This window comes from Solenopsis invicta, chromosome 8, assembly GCF_016802725.1.
Source record: "Solenopsis invicta isolate M01_SB chromosome 8, UNIL_Sinv_3.0, whole genome shotgun sequence".
In the NCBI taxonomy this organism is placed as follows: Eukaryota; Metazoa; Arthropoda; class Insecta; order Hymenoptera; family Formicidae; genus Solenopsis; species Solenopsis invicta.
The window spans coordinates 16,809,787-16,827,186 of record NC_052671.1 but is presented as its reverse complement, the minus strand read 5'-3'; the positions used below and the strand labels follow the sequence as shown (position 1 = coordinate 16,827,186).

General features: G+C 30.7%; 1 protein-coding gene across 2 annotated transcripts in view; it reads left to right on the top strand.

Annotated features, from left to right (window-relative positions):
- The first annotated feature begins 410 nt into the window (after positions 1-410).
- LOC105204381 (probable beta-hexosaminidase fdl) overlaps positions 411-17,400 on the top strand; it is a 91,509-nt gene continuing 74,519 nt past the window's right edge. Inside the window, exon 1 of one of the 2 annotated variants that reach the window (XM_011173448.3) lies at positions 411-629. The gene's annotated coding sequence lies outside the window, so the exon portion shown is untranslated. The remainder of the gene's footprint in view (positions 630-17,400) is intronic. The other variant, XM_011173450.3, reaches the window with a different exon arrangement.

Here is a 17,400-nt window from a genome sequence, read left to right as displayed (position 1 = left end):
AAAATTCGCATTGCGAACAATTTATCGATAGGTCGTACTTTTCGCCGGCAATCGCGCGATGACGCCACCGACCTGTTTTTCTCCGACGATATACAGCCGGTGCCAGCAATCTTACCGGCGCGATACGACGTTTTTTAACTCGCGCAGGTTACACGAAAGAGAGAATAAGAAAAAAAAAAAAACAGCCGAATGTCTCGCGATGAGCGACGGGTAAGATACAAAAACGAAAATGTCGAGTGTCGGTCGGTGAGGTCCCTCACCGTGTCAACACAGTGCGTGCGAATGCGCGCGCGCGCTCACACCTCGCGGCGTCTTCCTCCCCACTCCCGCATCCTCGCGCTCTCTTTCTCCACTCTCCTCCCTTCCACCCCGTCTTCCCACTCCCTTTCTCTCCTCTCCCGACGAGAGATGGCCAAGACCGTACCGTTAACTCACGCGTCTCTCCTACTATCCATTGATGCCTCCGCCGTCGCGTAACTCGTGCGTGCTCCCCTATACGTGCATCCCGCCGCATCGCGCGCGTACAAGGACGCGCGTCCTCGCCTGCTGCGTGCCGCGAGTCTGGGACGGGACGAGGCGCGCCGCGTCGCGCAGACCGGCCGCAGGACTGTCAAACGCCGGAAGGTTAGGTGAGTAGTGGAATTTTTCATGCGTGCGCGCGCGAGTCGTTCGCTGGCTTGGCTGGCTCGACCTGGCGATTTGGCCTGCCTCGGCCTCGGCCGTGTGGTCCAGCTCCGTTTCCCACCGCTCCTCTTCCCTCCGCTCCACTCCGCTCCGCTCCGCTCCGGCGGCGATCTGGAGAGAAAACAGCGTCCGACCGCTCGCCTTTGTTCACGCGTTCTCTTCGCGCGGCAGGTGTCGTGTTTACGCGCCCCCCGAGGCTGCCTCGTTTAAGTTTAAAGCCGGCTCCTAGGATTTACCGGACGGTTGTCCGCAGTTGTCCGACGGCGCGTCTCACACGTTTCCCCTTGTCGCGTTGCCCGAGCATCCTCGTGCTCCGCGGCGCTCGTCGGCGAACCTGACCGACGCGAAGCGACGCGAAGCGACGCGACGCGACGCGAGTAGTCGGTGAGTAATTAAACAAACAATCTCCCGAGAGCGAAGGTGACGTTCCGAGGAGTTGCCGCCTGTGCCGACCCGTGTGCGTCGCGTTTGTTATTTCCGTCAGCTGTTCGTGCGTGTGTCGGCAAAGGGAAAAAGGAACGCGTCCTTTCACTGCTCCGCGCGGATTCATGTCTGTCCCGTGGAGCGCGTCCCGCGCGCCTAATGAAGACCTCGAGAGGAGATTTGGAGAAGTTAAATCTCCGCTTTTCTCCCCGCTTGCCTCGCCTCCTCCTACATCTGCTATCGCGACAACGGAGCCGCTTGAGCGCGATAAAAACGCGATAAAAGCGCGATAGCTCATGAAATTCCTAAATTCAAGCCTATCTAACTGGATAGATTTCTTTCAATGTCGCGTTCTTGATCCACGCAATCTTTGATCTCAGCCGTAGCGGCGGACTTTAAGCGCGATGTTGGAGATCGGAGCCTCGTGTTCGAATTTATTGAAGGATTTCTGGTTTGAAGCTTTCGAGTTCCACGTAGAGACGCGCGATTTTGCGATTTATCACTGGCACTGCGATTCTTTTTCTCTTTGAACCACGACGCGGTATGCAATTGAATTTTTAATAGCAACATTGCGTGCCATTTAAAATGCCACGAACGAGAATGAGCAGTTGAATAGATTGGAATGGAAATAAAATTTGTCGTCATTTTGACGTCAAAATAACGTCTCTGACGATATTCAGCTTGCTACCTGGGATTATGCAAATTCTTTGTGCGGTGGCGAGATCACGAAAGAGATTTGTCAAGACTGAGCAAAAAATATCTCGCTGTTCAAGGAACGAGTGTAGCTTCCGAAAGTTTTTAACAAGGGAAAAGTAATTGCAGAATAGCGTATGCGTTTAACGAAGCAACACGTAGCTGGAATTAACCTTTCTTATGCATCTTTTGTTCCGCCGAGTAAATTTTAATTATAAAGTAATTTTATGTATTTATAATATATTTAGTATATAAATTATAATTAATATTCAGTATAAAAAATCAAAGTTTTACGAATAATTTTTCTATGACTCTATATATGTATGTTCATGCTATTTATTTCTTTTCAAAGTAATTTTTAAAATTTGCACTTTATTATAGACTTTAATTATTTTTATAAATTGCATAAAATTTAAAAGTACGTATAATTTAAATTGACGTTTGTAATATAAAATGATACGTGATTTAAAATCCCGTTTATGACAAAATTATGCGTGATTCAAAACACAAGTTAAAAATCACAATGAGATAAATATTACATTCACTGCGATTTTTAAGATAAATCGATGAACAATTTTGTAAATTGCACACTTTTAGCTTCATGATTACTTCGAAAAAATGAAAGCAATTCTTTTAAGTAGACTCTCTAACCTGCACTGACAATTAGTAAAAGGTGTTTGGTATTTGTAACTATAATTGCATGGTATAATAATTATGGTTCGGAGCTCTATTTTTATAGTTACTATTGCTATAATTTAATAATAATTTTATATTCATAGTTTTACCAACTGTAAAAAAATTCAAATATTAATATAGTAAAATATCAAGATATGGTATACATATGATAAAATAAATATTTCTATGTAGTAAATACAATCACAATTATAGTAAATATAATTATTTTTTTATTCGCTTACTATTTGTATTGCTAAAACAACAATAAATGTGCAATTGACGCCAAAAATGACTATGGATTATAGTTAAATTATAACAATTGCAATTATTTTTTTTTTCTGGGTTAGGGAACGAAATGGGTTCGATCTGTTAATACCTGATGAAACAAGTGTTCCTTCCAAATGGATTCAAGCTTGGATTAAATATATTTCGAATTTCTTTCTAGAATTTTATTTCTAATAAAAAAAATGTATACTAATAATTTTGTTCTCACATGGAGAGAATTTTTAGAATTTATCCTCAACATCATGATAATCATAAAATAACGTAGACTTTGAAGAATTTTATAATTTTAGTTAGTTTTATAATTTTAATTATTTTATAATTTTATTATAATTTTAATAAGATTTAATAAACATTGAATAAATTTTACTAAAATAAATATTTTGCTTTTTATATAACTATTTTATAAAACTATTTTATTATAAAATTTTATTTATAAAAATTTTTCAAAATTTTATACAGTTACTAAAATTCTATAAAATTTAACCCGAATTTTTTATATTATAAAAAAGTTTGATTAAATTTTATTTTAAAATTATAATAAAATTCTTCAAAGTTTATGTTACCTCATTTTGATTTTTTGAAAGAAAGAAAAAAAAATTCTATGAGAAAATGTATAGAGTTTTGAGTTACTAAAAAATTCAATTCTTCACAACAGAAATTACTTCCAAGTACAATTTAACTCCTCCAAATCAATCTAAAATTCGAAAATATTTGAGATCGATTACCTTACAAGTATAATGTGCAAAATATTACTTTTCATGAATATTACTCGAATCTTTAAAAAGAGGAAACTTGATTATTGGATTTGACTCGGATCTTTAAGTATGTACTTACATTGAACTTGATCCCATTTCTAGTCATCTCGCTCGCACATTGAACGCGAAAACACTCCCAAAAACATATCTGGAACTTGAGATCTGTTTTGTTCGTTTCCTTTTCCGTTCTCTCTCGTTCGCGAGATCGTTACTCTCTTGTTCGTAATGCATCGCGGCGTACGCGCGAGGCTCGACGGAAACCAGCGTGCGTTCGCTCGTAGATCAATTTAATCCATCTCGAAACGGTACGAAAGAACCGGGATAATTGGCGGGCAATTTACGAAGCATATTATCTGACTAGATTTGTTTCCATACAGCAAAATATAATTTTTTTTACGTGTAACATCAGATTGTCCGACGATAGCCGTGATTCGATACGAATATCCATGAAAATTGAAATTTCAGTGTAATAATAAACTAAGATGTTAGAAGCTTTGATAAAGTAGTTATATAAAAAAATTTTCTGCAATTTTTTGGCTAATTTTATTTTGATGTTTGATATTTAGACAGTTTGGTATTCTGCGATCATAAAATATCTTGATTTGTTTTATCTTTTCATTCATTATTCTTTTTTAGCCCCTCTTTTAGTTCTATCTTTTTTAGTACCTAGTATGTTTACTACTGAAAAAACCGGGAAAACCCGGAATTTTCGGGAATCTAACTTTTTATCCTTGAAAATCAGATTTTTATGGGATTTTTTATTGATAGGGAGAAATGTTTGGAATTGTATTTTTAATTTGATTACTGTTTTTGAGAAACTTATTTCATTTTTTCTTAATAATGCAAAATCGATTAGTAATAAAAATGGCATATACATATATCTACATTCTCGTGCGAATTGCAGTTTATAAAAAATTGTTTACAATGAAAGATAATGTATTGTTTTTAATTGATGTTGGGTATTCTGTGCTTTCAGTGAATTGAATATATATATGTTGTAAGCAAATATTTATATGATACATACATATAAGTATTTAGTTTATATTATTTCTTTTAAATATTTTTTCAAAATTTTACATTTTTAATATTTGAAACTTAAATGGCTTTTTTTTGTGATTATATGATTGAAAAATATTAAAATATATAATAAAATACATTTGTTTCCAAATTAAAAAATTTTCTATTCTTATCTGAAATTTTAAATAAAGTTTCTGGAAAATTGGAAAATTCTCAAAATTTTTTTATAAAATTTGATTAAATATCTTTGTCTCTAGAAAAGATACGAATTAAAAGCGAAGTATCTCGATATTTTTGATCCTACGATTGATGCTTTGTTATTTTGATTTTTTATTTAATTACATACTTTCGTTTTGCGCAATTAACGTAATCAGCGACGTCTCTTATTGGCATATTTATTTTTTCTCTCTTATTGTATGTAAAATTTAATTGGCACAGAGGCAGAATCCTACGTGACAGATTTTTTAAAAATCCGACGAAGAGTTTTTATTTTTACATACTTCAATAATTAAATCTCGGATTAAAAAATAAAATCGACCGTTAAATGGGCGTTTTTGTCATATTAATATTTAAAATAATATTAAAAAAATTTGTGCTAGTTACGTCACATAATCTTCCTATTATTTTTATAATTTTATGTTTTTTCATACGTTGTATTCGTTGATAGAATTCTATTAACATATACAAGCTTAATAATGCACTGGAAAATAGATAACGTATGAAAATTTAATTAGAAAATTCATAATAATAATAATTTATAAGAACGGGAATATTCTACAATAACAAAGCATTCTGTTTAGCAAGAGTATCACTTTTTCAAACAGAAGCATGTATTGTGAATAATTGCAAATTGTTTTTGACGGCGGTATGATGCACGATGTTATTTCGGGATTTTGAACTGCAAACAATTTTAAAGAATATAGAAAAAATGCAATTTTACTTTTTACGCATGTATTTCATAGAGATTTGTATAACAGATGTATGAATCGATTTGTGCCTAAATCTTCTAAAAGTTTAAGGATACTTTTTTGATACAAATACAATTTTGCTAATAAAATTTTTTAGGTTTAATTAATAAATATTGAATAACATTTTTATTTGAAAAATAATTCTAAATGAAGAAACAAGATTCTAATTCAAATAATGCAGTAAAATCTTGTTACTTAATTGCGCTTTAGAAGATTTAGATTCCGAAAAAAATAATAAAACATTATGGAGTGAATTATTCTTTGGAAACAATTTTTTCTGTGCAATATTTCTCGACCAGTTACTAATTTTTAATAAGATATTAAGTAATTGACTTAAGTCAATTATTAATACATTTAAATTGAGAAAATGGTTAACCGGTCGAAAGCGGATTTTAGTGCTCAATAATAATTTATTTCATGATTTTATGTACATTTACAAGTTCCCTCAAACTGTGCACCGCATGAGATCAATTTAATAATTTTTTATGCTTACGATTATCTCTACGATTTTTCTCTATTTTGAAAATTATCTGTAAAGAAGTTATCAATTATTAAGAAACAAATTATTAAATTATGTTTATAATTATTGTTAAATTTGATTAAAATTAGTCGAAAATCAATCGAGATACTGAGTTTTTTTTTATTTATTTGTATCTTTTTAATGTGCCAAAATTTCTTTTTTATAGAAGCGTGATGCAATAATTATTTACCTCTCAATACTTTATTAAATTATATAATATTTTGATATATATTATATTTTTGATAAAAATGATTGTCACGTGCGACTGTTATTAAATATTTTAATGATATTAAGAAGCTATACGTTTTTTTACGAATTGCAATGAAATGAATAAATATATCTAAATCTTTTAAGATTATATTTTCCGGGAAGATTAAAAAGCACATTTAATTTTATTACATGACATAAAAAAATTCAAAATGTACATGAAAGTGAGCTTAGATCTCGATTCTAAACGAAAGTGTTTAAGTTGTATGAGGTCTATTTGATCATGGAGATAGCTTACAATGGGAACCAAAGGAGTATTTAATCTCTATGTAAATAAGAGCGATCCCACGTGGCCTGTTAACTTTCCACGTTTTCCTGTTACAGCAATTAGTCTGTAATTATGTGATTATCATTGTAGAATGTGATCGACGTTTCGAAGGCATTCCCTGTAAATCTTTTTCACGTCGAATTTTTTTCTTATTTGAGCTGCATTTTAATTTAAGATATACTAATAAAATATAGTCGAAAATTGAAAGAAATTGAAGATCGAAAATACTTTACTAATTTACTTCTAAATTTATTGGGGAAGATATTTCTCAGAATAATTCCTCAATTTAATCTATCAATTGAGATTTTTTAATGTCTTTTTTCCAACACCATATTAAGTTAGCAAGATCAAATTAGCAAAATCAAATCGGATCTATTGAAACATTCAGTATTTCTTTTGTACTAAATTGTACAATTAAAGATAACATTGTACTATGTTATTTTGGAAAAAAACTATAATATTAGTAGTTAATATTAAGCTGTTAAAACTACTTTAAAAGAAAAACGAGAGTGAAAATTAACAGAACCAATTTATACCTAACCTAATTTATATTGATTTTGAAAGTAAGTTAATATTTTATATTTCTTTTTATTAAAATGAGAATTTTATTAGCTGCAACATATAAAATAGCCTCTTTTTCGTATATACCCGTAATACTTACTATGCGATGAATAATAAAAGAGAATTAACTGTTATTTTACTGATAATATTACTAATTATTGATAATATAACAAATACTTTATTAATCTAAAGTCCTTAAGAGATATAGATTGCGTAAGTAAATACTAATAAAATTGTTTTAAGAATTGAGAAGAAGAGTCATCAATACTGGCACCACTTTGTTTTTGAATAATCTCCTCTATAAGGAAGAAATCACCTATAAATTTAATTGATAAACTAAATAATAAAATGTTTTTATGTATTAAAAGACAAAAGTTAATAAAATTAAAAAGCTAGACATGAACCGTTTCTTATTTATATATTTTTGGCACCTTATTAGTGTACACGTGAATCTATCGCATCTGATGCTATTTTTGCATCTACCTTAAGATGATATTAAAGAAAATATGAAAAAATTCATGAGACTTCTGCGAACATCGTAATTGAAGTTTTCGTAATTATTGTTTAGTTTCACCGAGAATTGTACTAATTTACGCTGCACAGCAATCTTTATATGTTTTAAACTTTACTACAAGAAAAATAGGAAAAAGAAAAATATAAACGAAACAGTTTTAGGAAGCAACCTACCAAGAATATATTTATTGTTATTTAATCTATGCAATTTGCAAAAGAAAATTGTTCAAATTTTTTTTCGTTTTACAAAAAATCGTTTTTAATAGATTTTATGTAGAAAAAGCCATGAACGTATGAACTATGGGTTATTTTATTTTTTTTTAATTATCCAAGCATGTCATGTTTTTATCACTATTAATACAGTGCAATGTTTAGTTTCCGAGAAATAAGGGGATGGCAGCTTTAAAAAGTCTATGTCAGCGTATTGACGATTTTTCTCTAATACAAAATATTAATTTACTTTTAATAGTATAAATCAGTATAAATTCTGTTCGTATCCTTATTTTTTCTTTTTATTTTAAAGTGATCCTGCCTGCTTAATATATCAAACTAGCAGCCACAGTTTTTTTTTTTTTATGGTATGTCATACAAATTTATCTTTAATGATAAATTTATCTTTGATGTCAAATTAGTACAAGTTCAACTTTGTCGATTTTTAGTCATGTTTTTTTTGTGTTTTGAAATAGTTCTGCTAGCTTAATATAAAAATATTTTGATATTTTTTTTTTTAATAACACGTAGCACAACATTTGTTTTAATGATACAATTTAGTACAAAATAAGTATTAAATGTTCCAGACTCGATTTGATTTTGTTAACTTAATAATTGATGCAAAGTTTTGCGATTAAATACAGGCCGCATTTTTATAATATTCATATCTAGAATATATTTTTTATCTGGAATATGTCGTAAAATAGATTATCATGGAAAAGAAGGTCTTTTCCATGATAGTCTATTTTATGACATATTTCAGATAAAAAATATATTCTAGATGTGAATATTACAAAAATGCAGCCTGTATTTAATCGCAAAACTTTGCATCAATTACACTTGCACAGTTAATTTTATTGCAGCAGTTTCATAATTACATCGCGGAACAGCTGCGTCGACCGAATTATCGCGAAATAAAGCCGAGTTATATATGTATATAACCGGTATGAAATTTGTAATGTCGTCACCGACTTGCCTGCCCGAGGAGCTTCGACTATGCTCTCCAGATTGATCCTCCGATATACTCGGTGTGGTAATATCTCGTGATAGCATATCTCGTTTTACAGTTTATCGGTGGGATTTACTATCGCGACGCTAGCTCTCCTTACGCGTATATGCTTTCATGTATGCGAACGCGATAACAATAGCTCGACGAAGCTTTATTCACTATCGACATCGTTACGACATTAATATAAGAACGATTATGTCTTTTCCGTATACTCCGCGTGCGATTTTAAAACTGCTACCTTTTACTACGATGTTTATTCCTTTATTTCTTAACAGTGAAAAGGTTTGTCAGTTGGGATTAAATCACCTGTCACCATAGGAGCGAACTCTCTGGAGCTCCGAATATTAATCGTGCACGAATCTCTTTAACGAAGTCGTGGCTTATTAATCGATCGACGCTAATGGCTCTCCTTACGCCGTGACTTCGTCGTTGACACGTTGTCCTCGAACTTCATATTTATAGAACAGTTCCGTAAAGAGATGTTACGAGGTGGCAAGCTGTGCCTTTGATAAGATGATAAGATAATTTATGTGTAAATATCGAGAAAACGGCGCGGTCTTTACGCTTGGTTACACTAAAAAGGTGCAAAGCTGTTGGAAATATGTTAATTGGATGTGCTATGAATAATACAGTCGTTCGTGAGTACGAGGAAAATTGTGCGTCATTGGTATTCACTTCTCGTTCTGCTCAATGATTGTTGTGTTACGGAAATGAGACATAAGTTCGCCTTCTCATTTTTCCTGTGTTAACCGATCTGAATATACGATGAAAATAATTTTGTTAGAATTTACACGTTAAGGTTTTCCAGCCTTTTTTTTTAACACAATGTAAGAACTTTATCAAATTATGAAAATAAATTTATGATTAATATATAGGCAGTCCTAAATTTTTCCAAATTTTTTGACAATATAATTTTCTTTAAAAGTTTTCTAAAGTGACATAGAATTTTACGAGAAAAACGGTTTAAGTAATTTAATTATTGCAAACATTAATGATTATAAGATTAGCGCAAATAAAATATAAAAATTGAAAAAAACTATACTTGTAAGAAAGAATAGAATATTAAAAATATTTCAGAATTAAAAAAATGAAGTGCCAGCAAACTAATTTTGTGTGAGAAATATTCACAAGTTATACAATTCTCTTGAAATATGACGTATATTAGTGACAATCTTTAACGATTACTATAAATAATTTTTACGATGTTTTCCACATCAATATTTACGAGTTTTTATCAGTAAGGAAATTATTTTTAAATAACAAATTATTATTTTGCTGAAATTGTATTTGTTATTTATTATTTTGAAGATGACAATGTCAAAAGTTTCTATATTAAAAGATAAGTCACGTAACTCCCCGTCACTTTTTTTTTTTTAATCTGGAAAACCTTAAAATATCGACACATTAATCTTACTTAAGTAACTGCTAATATAATCCCCATAAATAAAATTATTATTATTATTATTATTCAAGAATATTTACTAGCTCATAATATTTACAAGTGTAACGAAAAAGTAGAACATGCTCAATAAAAAAATTAAAATGTTTAAGATGTAAAAGTTAATATAATTGATTTTCAACTTTAGCACGTTATAAATATGAAAAAGAATAGATGTACGTTTCGGGCTCACTTACTCATCTTCGGCATCAAAGATATTTATATAAGTTATAGTCAGACAATAAAATAATTACACTAATATTACTCATATGCGTAACGAAGGTTCGAGAATGTCGAATGCCTTGTTCATTATATCGACTACTAAAAGAATTATTATTTTACTATGGTCAAGTCGCTTACGTAAACGCTGAATTTTTGATAAATAACATAAATTTCTTGTCGACTTCAGTAACATCTTTAGTAACGAAAAAAAACAGTGATAAGATACGCAGCATTAATTAAGCAGTTGTATTTTTTTTTCTTATTAGCCTAACATGATAACTTCTTTGATAGTTGATCGCAACGGTTTACATCAAATACAGTATCGGAATGGTAGAACAGTTAACATTTATTATAATTATTAATATTGTTATATTTGACGTTGTAATGGTCGTTTGTTGGCAAATGCACTCATAACAGTAAAGAAAAATAAATAGAAAAATAATTAACCAAATGTCAGCACTTTAATCGCTATTAAAGCTCTCAATCTCAATGATTTGGAACTCGAACGAACATGTTTCCTCGATGAGACACAAAAAACGATTGTTATTATTATTGTTTCATTATGCGATGCAAGACACAACGCTATTGTAAATCAACTCACGTGCAACGTTTGCTGAGAAATCTTTTACGTGCTCCTCTCGTTAAACTTTGAGACTCGATAGTCTTCAACATAGTTTGTCAGCAACAACAATCGGTAATTCCATTTAGTAATTTACACTGCTGTAAATTCAATCTACTTGTGTGCAATATTAACGTACATAACTTATAATAATTGATTTATTGCTGTGTAACGATTTTGCAATAATTTACAGGTGAAAATATCGCGCAAAAATATTGCGACATACAAACAATTTACGTTTCCGATGACGAAAAGCTGAAATTCGCGTAATACTTGTGACATACTTGAGCGTGCGTCAAAACTATACGCGTATAAGTGCGAAATGCGCATGTAGAGAAAGCCGTGTTCTCCTGAAAATATCCTACTTAAGTAACTTAAGCAAACCATATCGAACTGTAGAAGACTCTCAAGTGACCCTTCCGACCTGTATATTTGTAAACTTGTAAATACGCTTACCGATAAGCAGGTTAATCTGCGATTGTTTAGATGCCTAGTGTCAACGAATAATGTAAATAATGAGATCAAGAATACACGTTGCGTCGCTTCTCTCTCGCTCTCTTTCTCTCGTAATAGTCTTTACATTGCATAGGTGTATTACTATTTTATATAATAATTTATAAATAATTAGATACGCTTTATATTATTTACACTTTAATTTCCGTGCTTTTTGATTCCTGTTCATTACATTATATTTATATTTATGATATCCGAGGAAACATGTGCCAACAAATGTGTTTTACGCATATTAGAGTTGTTTATATTTCAAAGATTTCGCATTATTCCAATTACTTCATCCATTTTAATTATGCTTTTGTATAATTTATATTAATTTATAATTATACATGGGCCGAATAATCTTTCGAGAAATATATTAAGCGAACGAATAAATGTCCTGCGTACTATGCGCATGCAACTACGAGGACTTGAATCTATTACTCTAACGGAATTAAAATCGTAATAAATCGGCCGTTAGTAATTAAATTTATTGTTCGAGCGATATTACTTGTCAGTTTGTTCACGATAGTCTATTTTGATGTTTCTCTCACCTATATTTTCCGTTATCCGCTGTATTGTGCAAACCTTGCGAATTCTTTTGCCTCGCTATCTCTGGACATATAAAAACCATCGTTTATCGGATAACCACCATTCCTTACAAATTGGATGAGTTTAAACTATCAGAACGGCTAGACCTGCTCGCCAAGCGATTGAACATGAATGGTTGAAGTCATTGGTAAGAACTAATAATATTCAATCGCTCGGCGAGCAAAGCTAGCCGCTTTGCTGGCTTGAATTTGCCCATTGTATTGTGTACGCGTAACGTTAAATCATCTTGTAAGATGATTTAACGTTACGCGTACTATCTTGTTCCATTATATAAGTGAATAGCATCGACAAAACAATAATATATGTTTGTACATGGTAAATGGTGACGTGTACTTATTACACGTATTGTTTATCGTAAGTACCGACGATCATTAGAAGAGTACGGTTTGTAGATAATGCTTTTTAAAAGGTGAGCTAAGTCATATCAGCTTTATTTAGCGGCACACATCGTTCATATTTAATGGTAATTGAATTACGTCTTAACACTCGCAATTGTCTCTAGAAATGAAAAAAACGTGTATTTTTAAAATTCGGAGTAAAAAACCGAATAAAACTAGTTTTTTACTGTAACCAAAATGTATTTTTACCAAAATACTAAAAAAGAAACATAGAATTTATTTTTCTTGATACTTATTTTTCTTGATTTTCATTGTTAATACATTTTATATACGTTTGGTATGTTAGTTCGATATTATTTAATATTTCTCTGTCCCTAATGATTAAATAAACAAAAGAGATTTGTTTGTTTAAATAACATGAGTTTTGAATTCATTTCCTGCTCCTTATTGACAATGATCCAAGTATCTATGGCTACTGTCATGTAGTCATTGTACTACATTTGGAGACGAAAAAAGGTACAAAAGTATGTGATTAACCACAAATTTTTTGAGACCTGTACCCAAAGTATCGAAATGTCCCCGAAGTATGCGTTGGCCCAAGCAAATGTCTTTATTAAATGCTTTGGACGTTATATATGTATGCATATTCATATATTTACTCATATACGATATATGTATTGTATATGAGTATAAAAACTTTTCAAGGCCAAAGTAACAAATTGTTTTTTATCGAGTCTTAAAGTTTCAAAATTTTTTCTAGTCATTCTCATTTTTGATTGTTACATAAAACGTACATAAAAATTTTACGTATGGCAGTCAGGGTTGGCATGGTTTAAATCAAATGGTTTAAACCACGATTTAAACCACGGTTTAAATCACGTGATTTTTTTAAATTAAAACCATGGTTTTTCATTATTTTGGTTTTTTTTAAATTGCATTTTTAAATATATAAAACTTTCTGGAGAAGTTCTGCGCCCAAAATGAGTGAAATGTGTGAAGTCCTTATTTTTATAATAATAATTTTAAATTTAATAAAGAAACTTTTTTATTACATGAATTATTGATAAAAATACAATTACACAAAATTTTATATTATTTATGTATTACCTAATATTATATTAATATGTAAATATTATATTAATTACATAAAAATTATATAATTTTATTAATTAATGAGTATTTAATAATTTATACAGAAAAACGAGCTTACTAGCTTTTTCAGTTCCTAGCTGGTTTCGAAGTTTCGACTGCACAAAACCAAATGTCGAGAAAACTCTTTCTATGCCGGCTGAGGACGCAGTAGTGCAAAGAAGTTGTAAAATAATATGCATTTGATTATTAGATAAGTATTCTTTCATTTTTTGTACAGTGGACCACCATTCAACAGAATTTAGCTGGTCAACCATGCTGTCTAATATTAGAGATCCGCAGAACGGATCTGATTGCAATTGAAATTTTACAAGTTTTGGCAAAAGTAGTTGTCCCTCTGTTCTGAAATTCTCTGCTAGAAAGTTCAGTGCTATTTCTTTCTCTTCGATAGAAAGAACGATCGGCGGAGATTTATTTAGTGCATATTTGGGTGTTATTATGTAAGCTGCAAAGTGGACTGGTGTTAAGGCTTTTTTATAACGTTTGCGAAAAAGCTTTCGTTTTTCGGAACAGAGAACATCTAATTTTTCTTCTAATTGTTTCCATATTACAACTGCATCAGCAAGATGACAAGTATTGGATTGTATCTCATCTAATGCAATTGAAATTGGCTTTAATATCGTTAGTAAATCTTCAGCATTTCGTTTAATCGCAATGTTAGAAATAATTGCACGTATTTCATGATCAATATTTTCTTTGAAATTTTCACATATATCTAAGAGTGTAATCCAGTTTTGTACATAGCGTTCACACATTGTATTCCATCTGACTTCTTGTGGCATCACAAGATTGCTGGTTTTAGCTTCGTTAAATTTGGCTCTAGCAAAATGATTATTTCGAAAATATTTCGTTACTTTTATAATATGACCTGTTACTGATGATATTTCTAGATCATGAGCTAGCAAATTTAACATATGGGCTGAGCATCCATAAGTAATAATACATCTGTCATTAGATGCATTTTCCATGACTAATCGCTCAATGTTTCTACGCATAATGCTCATATTGGCGGCATTATCCGTTACTACACTGCCAATTAGGCATTTAAAAGTGTCTTCAATTTTATTTACTGTATCCATCAGTAGCGACGTTAAATATTCACCATCATGTTGATGACCGGATGTATCTATAGTATCAACTAAATATACTTCTCCTTCAAAAGTTGTGACGGATGCACATATAATTGGTTCGTTGTGGACGTTAGACCAACCATCGATTGCTAAACATACTACTTTTCCTGCTAATAATTTAATTGCTTTCTGTGATTCATTTTTATAAACTGTTTCGAGCAAATCGTTAGCTATTAATTTCCTATCTGGAGGTTTATATCCTGGGCGTAAGGATTCACATAATGCCTTAAATTCTTTGTGTTCTACGCATCTAAATGCACTGTTTGTCGCAAATATGTATCGAGCTACTTGAATATCTAGTTTTTGTTTTTCATATGTTGTTGTTTTATAAAAAAATTTTGAAAAGTCAGGTTTAGATTTTTTTGTTACGATATGCGACGGTGAAGTAGCCCGTTTAGTGGGAAGAGACGATGTTGATGGGTCACAAACTGGAGATGACGATATTGTTTCATCTATAGAGAATAAATAATGAAACATCGATCAATGTATCCGATTCTGATTGTTTCAATTAAAATAAATTTATTTAAAATAATGACAGCTATTATTTTAAATTTTTAATTTAAATTTAATAAAAAATATAAAGATTTGAAGTAAATAATACGCTAAATGCCAAATTAATTTTTTGAATTAGGAATTACTTAAGATTACTTATTACTTGTCAGAAAGAACACATTAGCAACAATATATATTCTATATCGTTGCTAATGTGTCTCTTCTGATGTGCATTTTTTAAAGTAAACTTCAACATTATTGATTTTATCGAAAGAATAAAGTTTTTATACATAAAATATCAATTATCTCGGAATGTTGGTTTTGGCATTTAGCATATTATATATATAAACTTTTCAAGTCTTCATATAAAGTCTGTCTTTCGAAATTTCACAGAAGAATATAGAAATGTTCAACAATGACAGTAAAAAAATATCAGATTATTGATTAACGTACCTTTTAAATTAGCATCATCATTTTGGTAATCTTCTGATTTGCACTGCTCAAAATGAGATTTCATACGTGCCACCAAACCGCGAATATCTTTGCCACATTTTTTACAAAGAGCTCTAAGGCATTTCTCTCCTTTCTTTTCAATAAACTGATCCCATATTTTATCTTTTTTACGACCAGTCATTATTTTAAATCGTCTAGCAAAATAGTGTTAACCTTTCTTGCAGCACAAGACGTCTTCAATAAGACATCGCAATCAAACAAATAAATTGCGATTTTCGCGCGTTCAATTGTCTTATAGAGTCGCGACATCTACACGACTGAACGAGGCTTTTGACAATTTGATATTAAAACCGCGAAAATTTAAAAATTGAAAAATATTTTCAGCTTTCACAAAAAGTCTTCTTCAATCTCTTTTTGTTATTTGAAAAAAAATGAAAGTCACCCAAACTAAGAGTAAAAAAACATCTTAATATTATATAATAAAAACTGATACACAAACTTCTTATTTGTAATTAAAATTACAATTTACAAATAATAAATTTTTATTAGTTTCTACTATTTAATGGTTGAATCTATTTTATTTAAAATAATGTACAATATCGTTTCATTCCATTTTGTTTCAATGTCGAAAAGATAAAAGATAAAAAATAAAATAAATCATTAAAAAGCAGACAGATGCAGGGATCTCTTACAGTCCAAATGAAAACATATGTACATATATAATTTTAGAATATTGTTAATTGTGTGTAACAAAAACATTTGTTTATGTTTTAAAATTTTAATATAAATATTAAAATAGCTTTAATATTAAATATTAAAAGAGTTAAATATTATATTACATATTGTAATTATAATTAAAATTGCATTAACATATAAAACAAATTTTAAATAAAAAAAACCCAAAACCAGGTTTAAATAAAAAAAATCTGGTTTAAACCAAAAAAACCTGGTTTTTTGGTTTTTTTTAAAAAACCAGGTTTTTATCCAACCCTGATGGCAGTAATAATCATAAATTTAGTTATTAGCACATTACTGAACATATATTGTCTAATACTTGTTGATCTACATATATTAATTGTTATTAATGTTATTTGAGATTTTCCATTACATTTGTTTGGTTCATCTGATAACTATCTAGTTTAACAAGTTCTATTATAGCAATTAAAGAATATTATAACTAGTGTTCTTAATTTTCCAGAAAAATAAAATAGAGGAAAGAAACTAGTTTTTTTTTTGTTTTTTTCCAAGCGGAAATAAACGCCTATGATAACGACGTATTAGTGTTTTTACATTTTTTATAAAAATAAAGTTAAGGAAAAAACCCTAGTTTCTTTTCATATTTTTTTCTGGAAAATATGGAGAAATATATGTGATAATGACAATGAACTTTATTAATAAATTATTATATTAGTGTTCTTAAATGTGAATTTACGTCAATGATTTTAAGAAATCTTAAAATCATTGACGTAAATTACAATATAGGTGTCATTATTTTAAAAGAAAAAAAAATTCTGGAAAAATACGTTGAGGAAAAAAACAGAAAAAATACTTTTACGCAAAGAAAGCACGTTTTTTGCGACATTTTGGGACAGTTGGTAACATGGCCG